Source organism: Struthio camelus, chromosome 11 (genome assembly GCF_040807025.1).
Source record: "Struthio camelus isolate bStrCam1 chromosome 11, bStrCam1.hap1, whole genome shotgun sequence".
Classification (NCBI taxonomy): domain Eukaryota; kingdom Metazoa; phylum Chordata; class Aves; order Struthioniformes; family Struthionidae; genus Struthio; species Struthio camelus.
In genome coordinates this window covers 29,548,366-29,562,279 of record NC_090952.1, presented here as the reverse complement: position 1 = coordinate 29,562,279, position 13,914 = coordinate 29,548,366, and the positions used below count along the sequence as shown (strand labels likewise).

Sequence of the window (13,914 nt, the reverse complement as noted above, 5' to 3'; positions counted from 1 at the left end):
AAAAGAAAAACAATGCGAGCAAAACTGCTAGCTTAAGAAAAGTGACCATTTGCCTTTCTAAGAACAGTCTAGCCAAGAATATCAGCGTATTTTACTGAGACTGATGAAGAGTCTCAGTCCCTCCTCGGATGGGTAATTATTTTCCTTCAGTTTCTGTAGTGTTCTAAGCACTATGTTTTAAGTTATAGAGAAGTTACATCTCAGCACTTCAGACATTTTCTTATACAATCTGCCCTGAGAAATCCACAGTCTAAGTTCCTAATCCTTCATCCATATACCCAGTCACCCTGGGTTTTACCAGCTTTGATGGGCATGCTGGGCTGAAGGGTCAGTACGTTAAAATGAATGTTAAGTTCAAGGTCTAGAGGGACAACAGGGGAACTGGATCCTACAAACATCTACTTCCACGTGTAAGTGTGTACAAGCAGCAGTACCGCAGTCTTACTGAATATAATGGACCACTTCTATAAGTCAGTAGCATGAGGTTGATGAAAACAAGGCAATTATTCCGGAATATATTACAGAACTGTTACGCGGAAGGCATCAGAAGTACTTACTAACCTCTACTCAGCACTGATGAAACTTGCTGGTGTCTGGTCTGAGACTTTAAAGAGGATGTGAAAAATAAAAATGGAGGAGAATACGGAGGAGAACAATGAGAACGATAAAGTTTTGAGGAACAAAGCAGCTGAATGCAAGACAGCATGGCCAAAACAGTGTGTTTGCTGGGTCTGCTTGAGTTATGGCTTATGCTAACAGAACTAAATGTCTTCAGGCAGTTGCATCCACAGTTGCAGACTTAACGGCAAGCCAGTACCCTCTTGTCTGAATATCTGTGCCTGGAGAGCTTGCAGACTGGAGTATGAGGCAATAAGTAGACAATGTGAGCCATTAGTCGTTTATGCTCCGACAGCAGTCCTAAACAAACAAGATCATATAGATGTAGCTCATAATAATAATAAACAGTCTTTCAGTAGTAGGATGAGAGGCAATGAGCACAAACTGAAACACAGGAAGTTCCATCTGAACATAAGGAAAAGCTTTTCTGCTGTGAGGGTGTCTGAACACTGGAATAAGTTACCAGAGAGGTTGTGGAGCCTCCATCCTTGGAGATATTCAAAAGCTGCCTGGACAGGGTCCTGGCGACGTACTCTAGATGAGCCTGCTTGAGCAGGGGGGTTGGACTAGATGATCTTTAGAGGTCCCTTCCAACCGCCGCCGTTCTGTGATTCATGTATAAAAGTTGTTAAAAGGGTTATCATAGCAAATCATCCATTAGTTCAGCTGAGAGATAAGTCTAAAAGTAATCAATTTAATGAGCCATACAGAAAGGTTAAGATAGATATCAGTAAAAATATCTGATTACAGAATGGAGGAATCTCTGCATGGTTTTTAAGGACTACCTAGACAAAGGTGGCTTAGCACTAATCCAAGTATTGCAGTGAGGCAGGGGTTTTGACTTGGTCAGGGTTGAGTTACCCTTGTCCCACAGTCTGCATACAGCCTGCCACAACAATTAATTGGCCAGCTCCTTGACACCTTCCTTAGTGACCTCTCAGGCATGGCCAGGGGCCTGAGGACTGGATGAGTTGTCATACTTGAGTATAGATTTAGGTGTCTGCATTAGGTCTGTGGTTCTTAAGCCAGAGACTGTACTCTTGAGAGGGCTAGAGAGTGAAGGAAGGTGTTCTGGAAAAGGACAACCTGTCATCAGGGCTTACTAAGAGTGAAATAAGGGAGGCAACCAGGAGAATATATGTGGACAAGAGATGGGGCCTGAGAATGGAGTGGCAGCTGGGAGAAGGGCAGGCAAGCAGATCTGAAAATAAGGCTAATTTGGAATTTTTGTCTATCCAAGGCTTCAGAGGGGTAACTCCTACTTATCCATAAATACTTCTACTCCTGGTAATTTCTTTTGAAGAAACTGAGCTGTGTTCTCATTCATTTTCTGATGCACTTTTATGTCAAATATTGCCAGGAACTTTGCAAATTGTAAAGTGTCGTGGTAAGGAATTGTACAGGCTTTTCTTGTGCACTCAACTGAGGTGGAACTAAAACCACAAAGGAAATATCACTCACTGCCTTTGGAACTGAGATGCATGGTCTGAAACAAAGAAGAGCAAAAGAATCTACTTAGAAACTGAGTACAAAAAAGAAAGCCAAAAAGCAGCATGCAAAATGTTTTGTGTAAGAAAAGAGATTTGGTTCTGTAGAAGGGAATGTGGCAGGCTGACATCCCCTCTACCTTCTCCTGAGTTCTTGTTAGGGAGGTAGAATATACACAAATTCTGCTGGAGTTTTTTATGAACTCTGTCACCACACCAATCTCCAAAGAACTTATGCTAGCATATACCTTTTCTACGCTGCCCTGATTGCCTAACAATGATGTTTAAGCAAACCTTTGTTAACTGAGGTAGCAAATGTTTCTCAGTGGTATGGTCTTTTTCTTACACAAATTGCGCTGACTGATCGATGGATGTGATGCAGATCTGACCCTGTCCCAGGCAGCGTGAGGAGCTGAAAACTCTCCCTCAAGATGCAATTTGTCTCTTTTTTCTGTTTCCACTGATCCAGGATATTAGGTCAGTCATGAAAACTCTTTAGCGCACAAGGTTGACATCAGGACCAGCAGCTTCCTGTTGTCTTTTCCCTCATAGTAAAAGCTTTAGTTGTCTTTTTAAATGCTTTTAAATCCTAGTGAAGAAAATGGGAATTTGGAATGAAGAGAGACCCCAGTATCAGACCATCAGTTATTTGAAAAGTTGAGGTTTTCTAATAACAAAAGTGGTTAGTTTTCATTAAGCATAGATAAGCAGAATAATTTTTTTCTCTTTGGTTTGCCCGTGTTCTTCTCCAGCCTGCACTTTGCTATTCATTTGGTCTCTGCAAAAGTCTGTTTTTCTCTAAGTGCTTTTACTGCTGTTTCTATTTACTACTGTTGCCCCTTGTGCTGCTTTGAAGCAGGGACTCCATTTTTCTATTCAGTTGTAAAGTAGTATAAATGTGCATGAAGTCATAAAGCCAACATAAATCTCAGAATCTAAAGCCATACATTATTACATTAGTTGGTAAGTGGACTCAAATAGTTCAGTTAATAGTTAAATTAATAGCTGGTTCTTGAACTAAAAATTGACCTTGGAAACTCTTTGCCTGCAACAGTCCCCAGCATTTTACGTGGAAGATTTGTGTAGTGTAATGGGCCTGAGGTGCTGGGAACCACCCTTACCAATTTTCTATCCATTTTCCATTTTGCAAGAAAGTTGTAAACTGTACAGAGGCTTGTCTATGAGGGCACTGGAGTCAGAAGAAGTAAAAAGCCAGAAAACAGGCTTCAGAGCTCAGCCGCTGTGACTGAAGTTCACCTTCAGTTTGAGGCAGAGAAGTCTCTAATTGGTGGAGTAAACAGTCCTACACTGAGCTCTGTGAAATAATTATACTTAGAGAAAACAGCTGTATTGATTTTTGTATGTCCTATCTTTCACTCTCTTGTTATCTTACTTAGAATGAAGATAAATCTCTGGATGGATTGGTTTTGACCATTCAGTGGAGCAAGTGGGTTGTTTCAGAACATGCAGAAAGCTACATGCTCTCAAGGATTAATAGTGGATAGTTTGATTACAATTTTATCCTTAGATGGTAATTTGGTATTTGATTTTTGAGAAACGGTTTTCATGAGAGCAGAGCTGTCAGCTCTGTGGCCATGTGGACTGTAGATAAGTGATATCTCTAAACAGTAAGATCTTCCCTGTCATGGATTTTCATTGTGCTAGTGTCTATGATCTCCTGTTATGGAGCAGGATCCCTTTATAATGGCACTGTACAAATCCGGGGACCAAAGCTGGTTCCTGTTTCAAACAATTTACCTAAGTAGAAGGCAAGAAATAACATTTGGGTACAATAGCCAATAGAGCAAAGGGAAAAAAAGAGGAGAGCGCTGGACATCATGATGAGTGGTGGTTGAGGTTCAGCAAGTGCCTGACCAAGTGGCAGTTGTGGTCAGTCTTTCCCTCACAGATAAGAGATTATTTTTGTTGATAATCTACTTTGTTTCTCCATCAACTCCACTAGACAACAAATTAAGAAATGAATTGCGGTTTTCAATTATTATTAACAAATATTTCAGACTCTCTTATGAATCTTTGAAATAACATTTTTGAGGATTTATTTATATTATACAAATGCAATTTTGGATTTTACTCTTGCAGGCATTGCAGAAGAGTTATTTCTGAAAAAGTTAATGAATAGGCAGCAGCTGTGAATGAGGGAGATATTCTAGTTATTTTCATTGTTATTTAAGGACTGTTTCCTGGGACATCATCATGTCATTATCTTCAATTAAAGAAAAAAAGAAGATGGAGAAAAATGGTGACAGGCATCACCATCCCCTTCATCATCACACAGCCTTTTAAAATGAATTAGGACATGCAAGATCTGATCCTGCTATCATTTGAGTCAATTGCAAACTCTTGCTACCTTAAACATTGAAGAGTAGTATTGAGCCCTGAGCTGTGCGCTCAAAGGGAGCAGGCTGCTTTGATGCATGATTTAAATAGATTAACTAATTGATTTGAGGTGGTAGGAGCCAAGTTAGCTATAGTGGGCCAGTGAATCTTGTTGCTAAGACACTGAGGGAGTAAGAGCAGGCAGGATGAGGGAATGATAGGAAGAAAAGGAAAGTCTCCCTATAAATCAGGAGCGATGAGAATCCCCAGACAACATTAGCAATGTTTATCATATTTTTTGCTTCTGATTTTACAGGACAAACTAAAAGATGGAGTGCAGAAAATTGAAATGCAGATGTTTTAGCTTGTTATTGTACTCTACTTTGAATGACATAAATAAACCCCCTTCACAAAGTGTTCTAAAATATTTGGAAGTTCTCATTGGGAGCCTTCGCACTAGCTAAAGCAATTTTTGCTCTCAAAAAATTGACAAGAACATCTACCTATTTCACCAGCCATTCAAAATGTAATCTACTTCAAAGCAGTCACAAAGTTTGCCTTGAGAGGTCTCTGGTACTAATGGCATGTTATACAAGTTTGGGAATACTTTTTCATGTTCTGTAAATAATAACTGAGGAATAATTCCTATCACCTTTCCTCCTCATCTCTGGGATAGGATCTTCCAATGCCTCCCTGGCATTGTTAAAAATTAATGCAGATCACTCACCTGTTTGGGCTGTTCCTGTTTTAACACTGCACCCATCACAGTGTTACTGGAGCATTTTAAGACAGTCTCTTGGGATTAGCATGGGCTTCATGCAAGTCTGTCTTTGCTCTTAATTTCCCCAGAAGGATGAGATTTTAAAGGTTTCTCTATAGTTCATATTTACTTTATTTATTCAGTGCACATCTCTATATAAAGACAAGGTCACAGAAGTGCCACTAGTGTACAGCGTGCATGAGGGTGAAGAACCAGATGGCAGTGAGGTGTGTTAGGTTTCATATAATAATAAGGCAATTAAAAATATAGGTGGTCCTACAGAAGATGATGGAAGGAATCTGTTAACCTCATCATTTGTACAAACCATGAATAATTAATTATGCAGCATAAAAAGGGAAGAAACAACACTTAAAAGCTTCCAAAAGAAGTGAAGGCTTGATCCAAACTGTATTTCATATCAGTAGGTAGATCCCTATTGCTTTCAGTAGGTTTTAAATCAGGCACATAGCAGTCTTCTGAAGCATGCTATTAGTTTGAGATCAGCATCCATAGGAAATCAGTGCCTGCTGTGAAAACCCACCCTACTCTTCTCTCAGTTGTGGAATCAAGATGTCCATCTCCCTGTGCCCTCTTTCCTATGCTGCCTTTGAAGTTCTGCGATCTGCAATGCTATTTTTATCCTCTCAGCTCTCTCTGTATTTGGTAACATTTGATGGATTGAGAACTGGCTGGATGGCCGAGCTCAAAGGGTTGTGGTGAATGGTGCAGAGTCTAGTTGGAGGCCTGTAGCTAGTGGTGTCCCCCAGGGGTCAGTCCTGGGTCCAGTCTTGTTCAATGTATTCATCAATGACCTGGAGGAAGGGACAGAGCGCACCCTCAGCAAGTTTGCTGATGATACTAAACTGGGGGGGAGTGGCTGACACACCAGAAGACTGTGCTGCCATTCAGAGGGACCTGGACAGGCTGGAGAGCTGGGCGGAGAGGAACCTCATGAAATTCAACAAAGGCATTTGCAAGGTCCTGCACCTGGGGAGGAATAACCCCATGCACTAGGACAGGCTGGGGGTTGACCTGCTGGAAAGCAACTCTGCCGAGAAGGACCTGGGAGTGCTGGTGGACAACAAGTTAAGCATGAGCCAGCAATGTGCCCTTGTGGCCAGGAGGGCCAATGGGATCCTGGGGTGCATTAGGCAGAGTGTTGCCAGCAGGTGGAGGGAGGTGATCCTGCCCCTCTCCTCAGCCCTGGGGAGGCCTCACCTGGAGCGCTGTGTCCACTTCTGGGCTCCCCAGTCCAAGAGAGACATGGACAGAGTCCAGCGGAGGGCTACAAAGACAATGAGGGGACTGGACCATCTCTCCTCTGAAGAAAGGCTGCGAGAGCTGGGCCTGTTCAGCCTGGAGAAGAGAAGACTGAGAGGCGATCTGATCAACGTGTACAAGTATCTGAAAGGGGAGTGTCAAGAGGATGGGGCCAGTCTCTTCTCCGTGGTGCCCAGCGACAGGACAAGAGGCAACGGGCACAAACTGAACCACAGGAAGTTCCATCTGAACCTGAGAAAAAACTTCTTGACTGTGAGGGTGACAGAGCACTGGAACAGGTTGCCCAGAGAGGTAGTGGAGTCTCCCTTGCTGGAGATATTCAAAACCCGTCTGGATGTGACCCTGGGCAATATGCTCTAGAGGAGCCTGCTTGAGCAGGGAGGTTGGACTAGACGATCTCCAGAGATCCCTTCCAACCTCAACCATTCTGTAATTCTGTGAACATGGTGGCCTTTTTCCTCCCCATCATCAAATAATACAGTCCTTTATATGCTGCTTCTGCTACTGCTGCTAAATTTCTGAATATTTTTTCAGTGTAACTTTCCCACAGACAAAATGACAGAGGAAGAAGAAGGGAGTGTGTACTTTCATCACTGCTATCAGACGAGGTAGTAAGGTGAAGAAAAGGCACGCTATACTCTGGGGAGATTTGTCGATATTCTGATAGACGTACACTCCAAGATTCCTAGTGTTTCTAGAGATGGAAATCCTTTTTCCAGATGCAAAGTCAAGAATCAGTAAGTCATGAGGGTAGAATTGAAGGCCAGAGGTTTAGACTGCAGGATTGTTTTGGCAGCCCTGATACTACTACTTGCTGTTCAAGCACATTCAAACTGTTAGCATTCAACTTTTGCTTCATAGTTTTGGACAAGTATCTTTGTCTGTGATTCACTTTTCCTTGTATACAGCTCTTTATATCGTCTGAAATCGCTGCACTGATGTTTTATGTCTAATCTGTTGCTATTTGTAAACTTTGATATGTGGAATCCAAATAATTACTATTTTTTCACAGCACACATTAAAATTTTCAAAGGCAGCTAAAGGATTTAAGCACAAAATTGCTATTGAAATAAATCTTTTAGCTGACTCTGAAAAAGTCAACCTTGTTCATATTTAATCCTTTTTATCCCAAAAGTTAATAGGCAGGTACATTTCAGAACAAGTTTTTGCATTAGGCAGAATGAAAACTATGCCAAAATACTCCCCTACTTCACTGAACACAGGATTAGATTTTGTTACATTTAAGATGTTTCCATTTGACAGTATAACTTGGGTCCACACAGTCTTACCTCATTGTAACAAGAAATCCTGCATAGAGCAAGTCCAACTGCAAGCATGTCCTCCCCCCTCCCCCCCTCCAACCCGGTGTTCATCCCTTCTACAGCGTTCAGTTCTGCAAGACTGGACGTAACCATCATCTTTTTTCTTTCTTTTTCAGTATATGTTGGATTTAACATGTTCGTGCATATTCTTTTCCTTTTAAAATTCGTTACTATTTCCTTTTAAAAGTGCCATTTAGTTATTGGATCAGTAAGAAATGACTTTCATAAAAGTATATTGAGGTTTACTTCTATGTGGACATTTCTTCATTATTATTTACAGGAAACTTGCCACATATTTATAAGGAACAACCTGATATACCAAATCATTAAAAGTTCTTTAAAATGAGACAACATAACAGATTAATTTATATAACAAAAAGCACCTATCTAGTAATATTGCAAATTTTGTCAGCTGTTGCATTAAGCCGCTTTTTTTCGTTGGAACATCGGAAACATCTTTCCGGACAAATATCAGTGAGTGAAAGCAACCAACCTGTGACATTTCTTTTTTGCAGATGCTTAACTTGGACATCGAGTAGTTCATAAGGTTGCTGAGCTGGCACGGGAAGCTTGGAGAAACGAGGGCAGGGAAAAGTGGTAAGGATTGACATTACAAAATGTGTGCAACATGTTTTGTGAAAGAAATAGCATTTATATAAATTGTTGTTGCATTTGCAGAAGCCCTGATACCAGCATGGAAGAATGATGGAGAAGAGCCCCCAGTAAAACATACTACAGAACTGAACTCTGGCTAGTGTACTGCTGGATAGGTACATGCTATTATGGGGTTCAATGGGTGGCAACGCGGCCAAGCTGAAACGTGAGAAAATGGATGAGTCAAAGTGGTGCATGCCAAGTTATGAAATTTGCTTTGGATTCCTGTGTTTTTATAAGCTGATGTTGTTGTGAAGTAACATGCCTCAGGAAGCTTCAGGAGGCTGGAGGCACAATCGTCAGCAACACTGGAACTGGTAGGTGGCAACCAAATGCTAGGCCTGAGAAATTGTAAGATTGCCTAGTCTTGAAATGTTAATTTTTAAAGCCTGAAACATTATTCACAAATTTTTCTTCAATATATGCTGTGTGTAAGAGTGTCCATTGATATCCTGGAGAGCTAAAGGCTTAAGTACCTGCTTGTGGTAATCTTGGCCAATTCCAAAGGTAGGTCTAAATGTTTCTGAATTTAGTCATGTCCTTTATTTCATCCTCCATTCCCCTAATCTGCAAAACTGGGAGAAGGAGAACACAGTCTTTTCACCAATATTGCCTACCATCCACCTGCCCTCTCTAATCCTACCGCCATATTTCAAAAACAGAGTTAGATGCCTGTGGGGGACAATGCAAGGGGAAATTGTCTCCTTTTCCCCATTCACGGGTGAAGCCCATTGCGCAAGCCGCCTCAGCACTTATTTCCAAGAAATGATACTCATGAGATGTTGGTTACAGTCAGTTAAATACATTAATACATTAACTTAGTATACATTAATTTTGGCCGAAATGGCTCTAAAATAGACTTAGAGATGCAGGCCAGCGCTGCACGCTGCAGGCGGCCGGCGGCCGCGAGCCCCGCCGCAGCCCCGCCGCGCGCCCCCCCGGCCGGCGGCGCGCGCCGCCCTGCGGAAGGGGAGGGGCGGGGCGGGGCGGGGCGCTGGCGCCGCACGGAGGGCGGCCGCGGGTGGCTGGGGCGCGCGCCGGCGTCGGGCGCCTGCAGCAGCGGGGGCCGGGCGCGGTTGCTAGGAGACGGCGCCCGGGCGGTGGCGCGGGCCCGGCGGAGGCGCAGGCGGCGATGAGGCGCAGGCAGCGGCCCCCGGGCTCCCGCCGGTGCCGGTGCTGGTGCTGAGCGCCGCTGCCACCCCTCGCCCTCCCGCCCCGTCCCGCCCCGCCCTGGCTCTGCTCTCGCCGTCGCCCTCCTCTCCCCCGACTCCAGCCCCCCCCCCCCCATGCGGCGGGAGCGGCCGGAGCGGGGCCCGTGCCGCGGCCGCGCCGAGCCCCGCCATCCCTCGCCCCTCCGCCGTCAGATCCCGCAGGGAGCCGCGGGCGGTGTCTGCAGCGACGGCAGCGGGTGAGGCCCGGCGGGCGGGCGGGGGGCGGGAGGAGCGGGCCGCGCTGGCGGCGGCGGAGCCCCCCCGGCGCCGCGCGGGGTCCGAGGGAGGCCGGCAGGAGGCCGCCGCCGCGCCGGGCGGCCTGCAGGCCCGGCGCAGCCCGAGGTGAGGCCTCCCGCCTCCGCCACCCGCGGCCCGGCCCCGGCTGAGCCGCCGACGGCCTCTGCGCGGCCCGGCCGGCGGCCCCCTGCTCCGACGCGGCCGCGGCCGCCGCCCTGGGCGCGCGCGGGTGCTGCCTGGGGGCCGGGGGCCGGGGCCGGGGGCCGCTCCGCCGCGCCCTGCCCGCAGCAGGAGATGCGTCGGGTCGAGACGCCGCTGAGGCAGGGCGGCTGAAACGGCCTAGCAAGCTGGAGGCGGCACTGGCAGCTGATGGTCAGGGAAGTTGCCTGGTTTCAGCTAATAACGATAAGTGCAAAGGAAGGATTCTGAGGGCTGCATTCCAGTGCTGTTTAAGAAGGTGTTCTGTGCCTGAAGATGAGAAGGGTAGCAAGAAAATTAAAACTTGTATCGACAAAAGTGAAGTGATTAAATAAGATTACTCTTGTATAGGGTACCTGATGGTCACTACTCACATCCTTCCATTTTGCTTTGTAGTGCAACTGCGAATAATAAGCTTGTCACTCAATGCCATAAAGATGAGGTTTAAGACAGTTTTTCTTAATCTGTTTATTTAAAAGAGTTGTCTCTCATAGCTGTCAGTTGTTCTAATTGTCATTTAATCCTTACAATGTGGTATTTCACAAAAGCTGTATGTTTCCTCCACAAGTTAGCAAATGGAATGCAAAATCTATCCTGTGTCTTCTTAAGTTCATAAATGTGGACCTAAATTAATTCTGGTTGTTTACTGAGATACACGTCGTACATTGTTTCAGTTTTATTGTCTTGTAAAGTGTTGCAGTAATATGCGTGACCTACCATAAATATGAAGCAGGAATAGAAAGAAAATTAAAATACCTCTCATTTATGAACTGGTGTTGTGCATGCCAGTAGTTCTGTGTGCCTGGGAGCGTGTGGCATTCCAGCTCCATCTGATTTCTTGTGCTTAATGTGTTTATTCATTGAAATGCATGCATCTGTCAAATAGTTATTTTTGTTTAGGAAGTATCTTTTAATAAAGAGAGATATCTTTTATTTCCCAAAGTATTATGATATGTGGAACTGAAAGCTGCATTTTACAAGTGAGCTAATGTTGCCTATAAAACTATATTTGCTTCTTGCTGGAAAAATGGGTTAGTGGGGATGTCAAGGTCATTCACAAATTTAGAACAAGTTAACTGCTGTTAGAACATGTTATTTCTGCTTCACTTTCATGTGTTCTTCATAGATCAGTCCTGCAGCTGCTGACATTTTCTGGACTTGAGTTCAGTTTATCTTCTAAAATGGTCTAATTCTTAGTGAATTTTAAGTATCAACTGTAAAGTTTCCTAAGTCAATTTCGTCTGAACGACCTCTTTAAGATGTGCTTTAAAAAAATCTGACAGCATCCAAACTCACTAATTGAAAGAACAGGTACAAAAGGTGTTATGAGGGTGAATGGACAGCAAAGACGTTTTATATCCAGATGAACTAGTAAGAAGATCAATTCTTACTGCCAGCTGCTGTGAATAAATGAGTTCTGGCTTTCTGTTCCTTGGTCTTGTGGGATGCCTTTTCCAATATAAGTTATTCCATTGCTGACATTACTGTTTTTGGCTTTCCTAGCCACTTTACCCTTTGAAACCCGATATGTGATTAAAAAAAAATACACTTATAATTCTACTATAGATCTTTGAATAATAGGAATAAAACAAATTGCTCCTGTCACTTCTACTCTGTTGCTGCTTCCATGAAGAGCAGAAGCATTGGAGCTCTTTGGAATAAGGAAGGCGGCAGCATGTAAGTTCAATTTTAGAAATAGGGCTTGGAAAGGGGGAGGAAAGAATTTTTTTATAAAGTCAAGAAAAAAAAAAGTTTCCAGGTGTTACCAGATTGTAAATTGGTTTGATATATTGATTTATCCATTCTTATCATGTAAAAAGATGTCTACATTGCTATTTAGACCTCACACACATCCTTCAGAAGGCATACCTGTTTTTTGATCATGGACTCTGCTAGATATAAAGGGTTTCAAAGAGCCAAGTGTACGTGGCTGGACAAATATATATTTAGAAACTTCTGTTTTTTAAGTTTAATTTAAAAAGTTTTCTTCAAGGCATTATAAATGAGGAGCATGTTTGAGCAATAGTACCAGTATTACAGAGTTTAAAATTCTTTACGTCGCTTAATTTTTTTTGTATTTCTTGTGAATTATACTTTTTTTTTTTTTTTAATAAGAAGTATTTATGGTACCACAGAGGACACATCTGGAAGCATGGATATCCTGACCACGTTTGCAAATCTAGGCTTTCTGATGCCATGACGTGTAGTTTTGAGTTTGATTTATTTCAGGTTTAAGAAATATATTCGGAAGCACATAATTGAGCAGCATACCATCTCCTAAGATATAGTTTTATTGTTCCAAGGTGAACAATTTGTTCATGAGATTGGTCATTATAAGAAAAATTCTTCATTAGCTGTCAGTCTTGGTTCAAATATATATATTCTTTCTATATTTAAACCTGTACTTCAGCTAAGTGTCTTTCAGTTTTAAAGGTAGCTATTGTATTTCATTTTCTTACATGTGTTATTTTTGACTTTGCTATGCTAGCCTGGCAGGTTGAATCACCATGCCACAGTAAAGCCTAGGCTTTACATGGTTTGTTTTGAGTCCCTTCTAGAATGTCATTGGAGTATAATGGTACGGCATACTGAAGCCTTTTGCAAATCCTAGCATAAGCCAAGGTGTTCATTGGTTACAGAGCTGAAATATTAGGGCTCATTTTCCACATTCAGCCCCTCACAAAGATTAATACTCTGTTCTAAGTCAGCTTCTTCTTGATTTAGATAACATGGCCAGAATATCACCTTAGACTAAAGCTAAATTATTTTAATAAAGACATACTCCTAAGAAATTGAACATATTTGCTCCTTCATAGAGACCACAAACACTTCAGCCAAACCAGATAAAGCCCCAAGTCTGATAACTCTACACACTGATCTCTTAGTGTGAAAGAAGATTGCTGGAGCATAGGAATTTGTTGTTTTCACTTTTGAAAGCAAAACAGTAGGGTTCACTTGTCTTCCTGAAGATGGCTTTCCAGCTTCTTCATCTTAGAAATGAGAAGTGTTGTCACTATAAGAATGAAGGAATCGTAGAATAATGGAAGAATTTCAGTTGGAATGGACATCAGGAGGTCATCTAGTCCAACCTCCTGCTCAAAGCAGACCTAACTAGGGACTGACTTCATTTTTGAAAAAAGTAGTGTAATGGATGTGAAAAGATGCCTTTAAGCCCCTCTTGCTGGTTTCCAAAGAGGTAGCAGTTGATGTTTTCAAGGCAGGTGCCACTTCTGACATTTTTTTAGTAGCCTCTAAAATGGCTCTTTCAGTTTATTAGAAAACATATGTCCTGACTGCTGAGTGTATCCTGCCTCTTGTTAGATGGTGTAGCATGTGAGAGTCCACTCAGTATATTGAATCCTTTGGAACAGGGTATCTTTTGTTTTTCGGATTTCTCAAAGGCTGCTTTATTATTGGATTAGATTTATGGGTAAAAGAACGTTTGGTTTAGTCTGTTAAAGTGGAGTTCAGAGTATTCAATTACAAAATTTGAAAAAGTGTAAGTTGAAATCATAAAATGATTGATGTGTCTTTGACTTATCTCCAAACACAACTTCTGTTCCTTTCCCCCCGAACCCCCCCCCCCCCTGCTTCCCAGAGCATTACAGAGTCATTTAGATCTACAGAGTTGGTACTAGCAAACAGCCTCCTATTAGAATGTCGATTAGGAGAAGCAATGAGTTGCTTTGGTTTTAGATCTGAATTTATGCTCTCAGTTTATAAATAACTGCTTTGATCACAAATAATCTTTAAGGGTTTCCCTCATATTTTTTGTAATGTTGTCAGTGAAAATATAAGTGTTGCCTTGA

At 42.8% G+C, this 13,914-nt stretch overlaps 1 protein-coding gene across 11 annotated transcripts in view; it reads left to right on the top strand.

Annotated features, from left to right (window-relative positions):
* Window positions 1-13,914, top strand: part of ZC3H12B (zinc finger CCCH-type containing 12B) — an 83,876-nt gene that overhangs the window by 40,514 nt on the left and 29,448 nt on the right. For 9 of the 11 annotated variants that reach the window (XM_068957240.1, XM_068957237.1, XM_068957236.1 and 6 more), the window contains 2 exons: window positions 8,321-8,402; window positions 8,484-8,776. The gene's annotated coding sequence lies outside the window, so the exon portion shown is untranslated. Of the gene's footprint in view, window positions 1-8,320; window positions 8,403-8,483; window positions 8,777-9,575; window positions 9,868-13,914 lie in introns of those variants that run through there. The other 2 variants (XM_068957234.1, XM_068957242.1) reach the window with 2 other exon arrangements.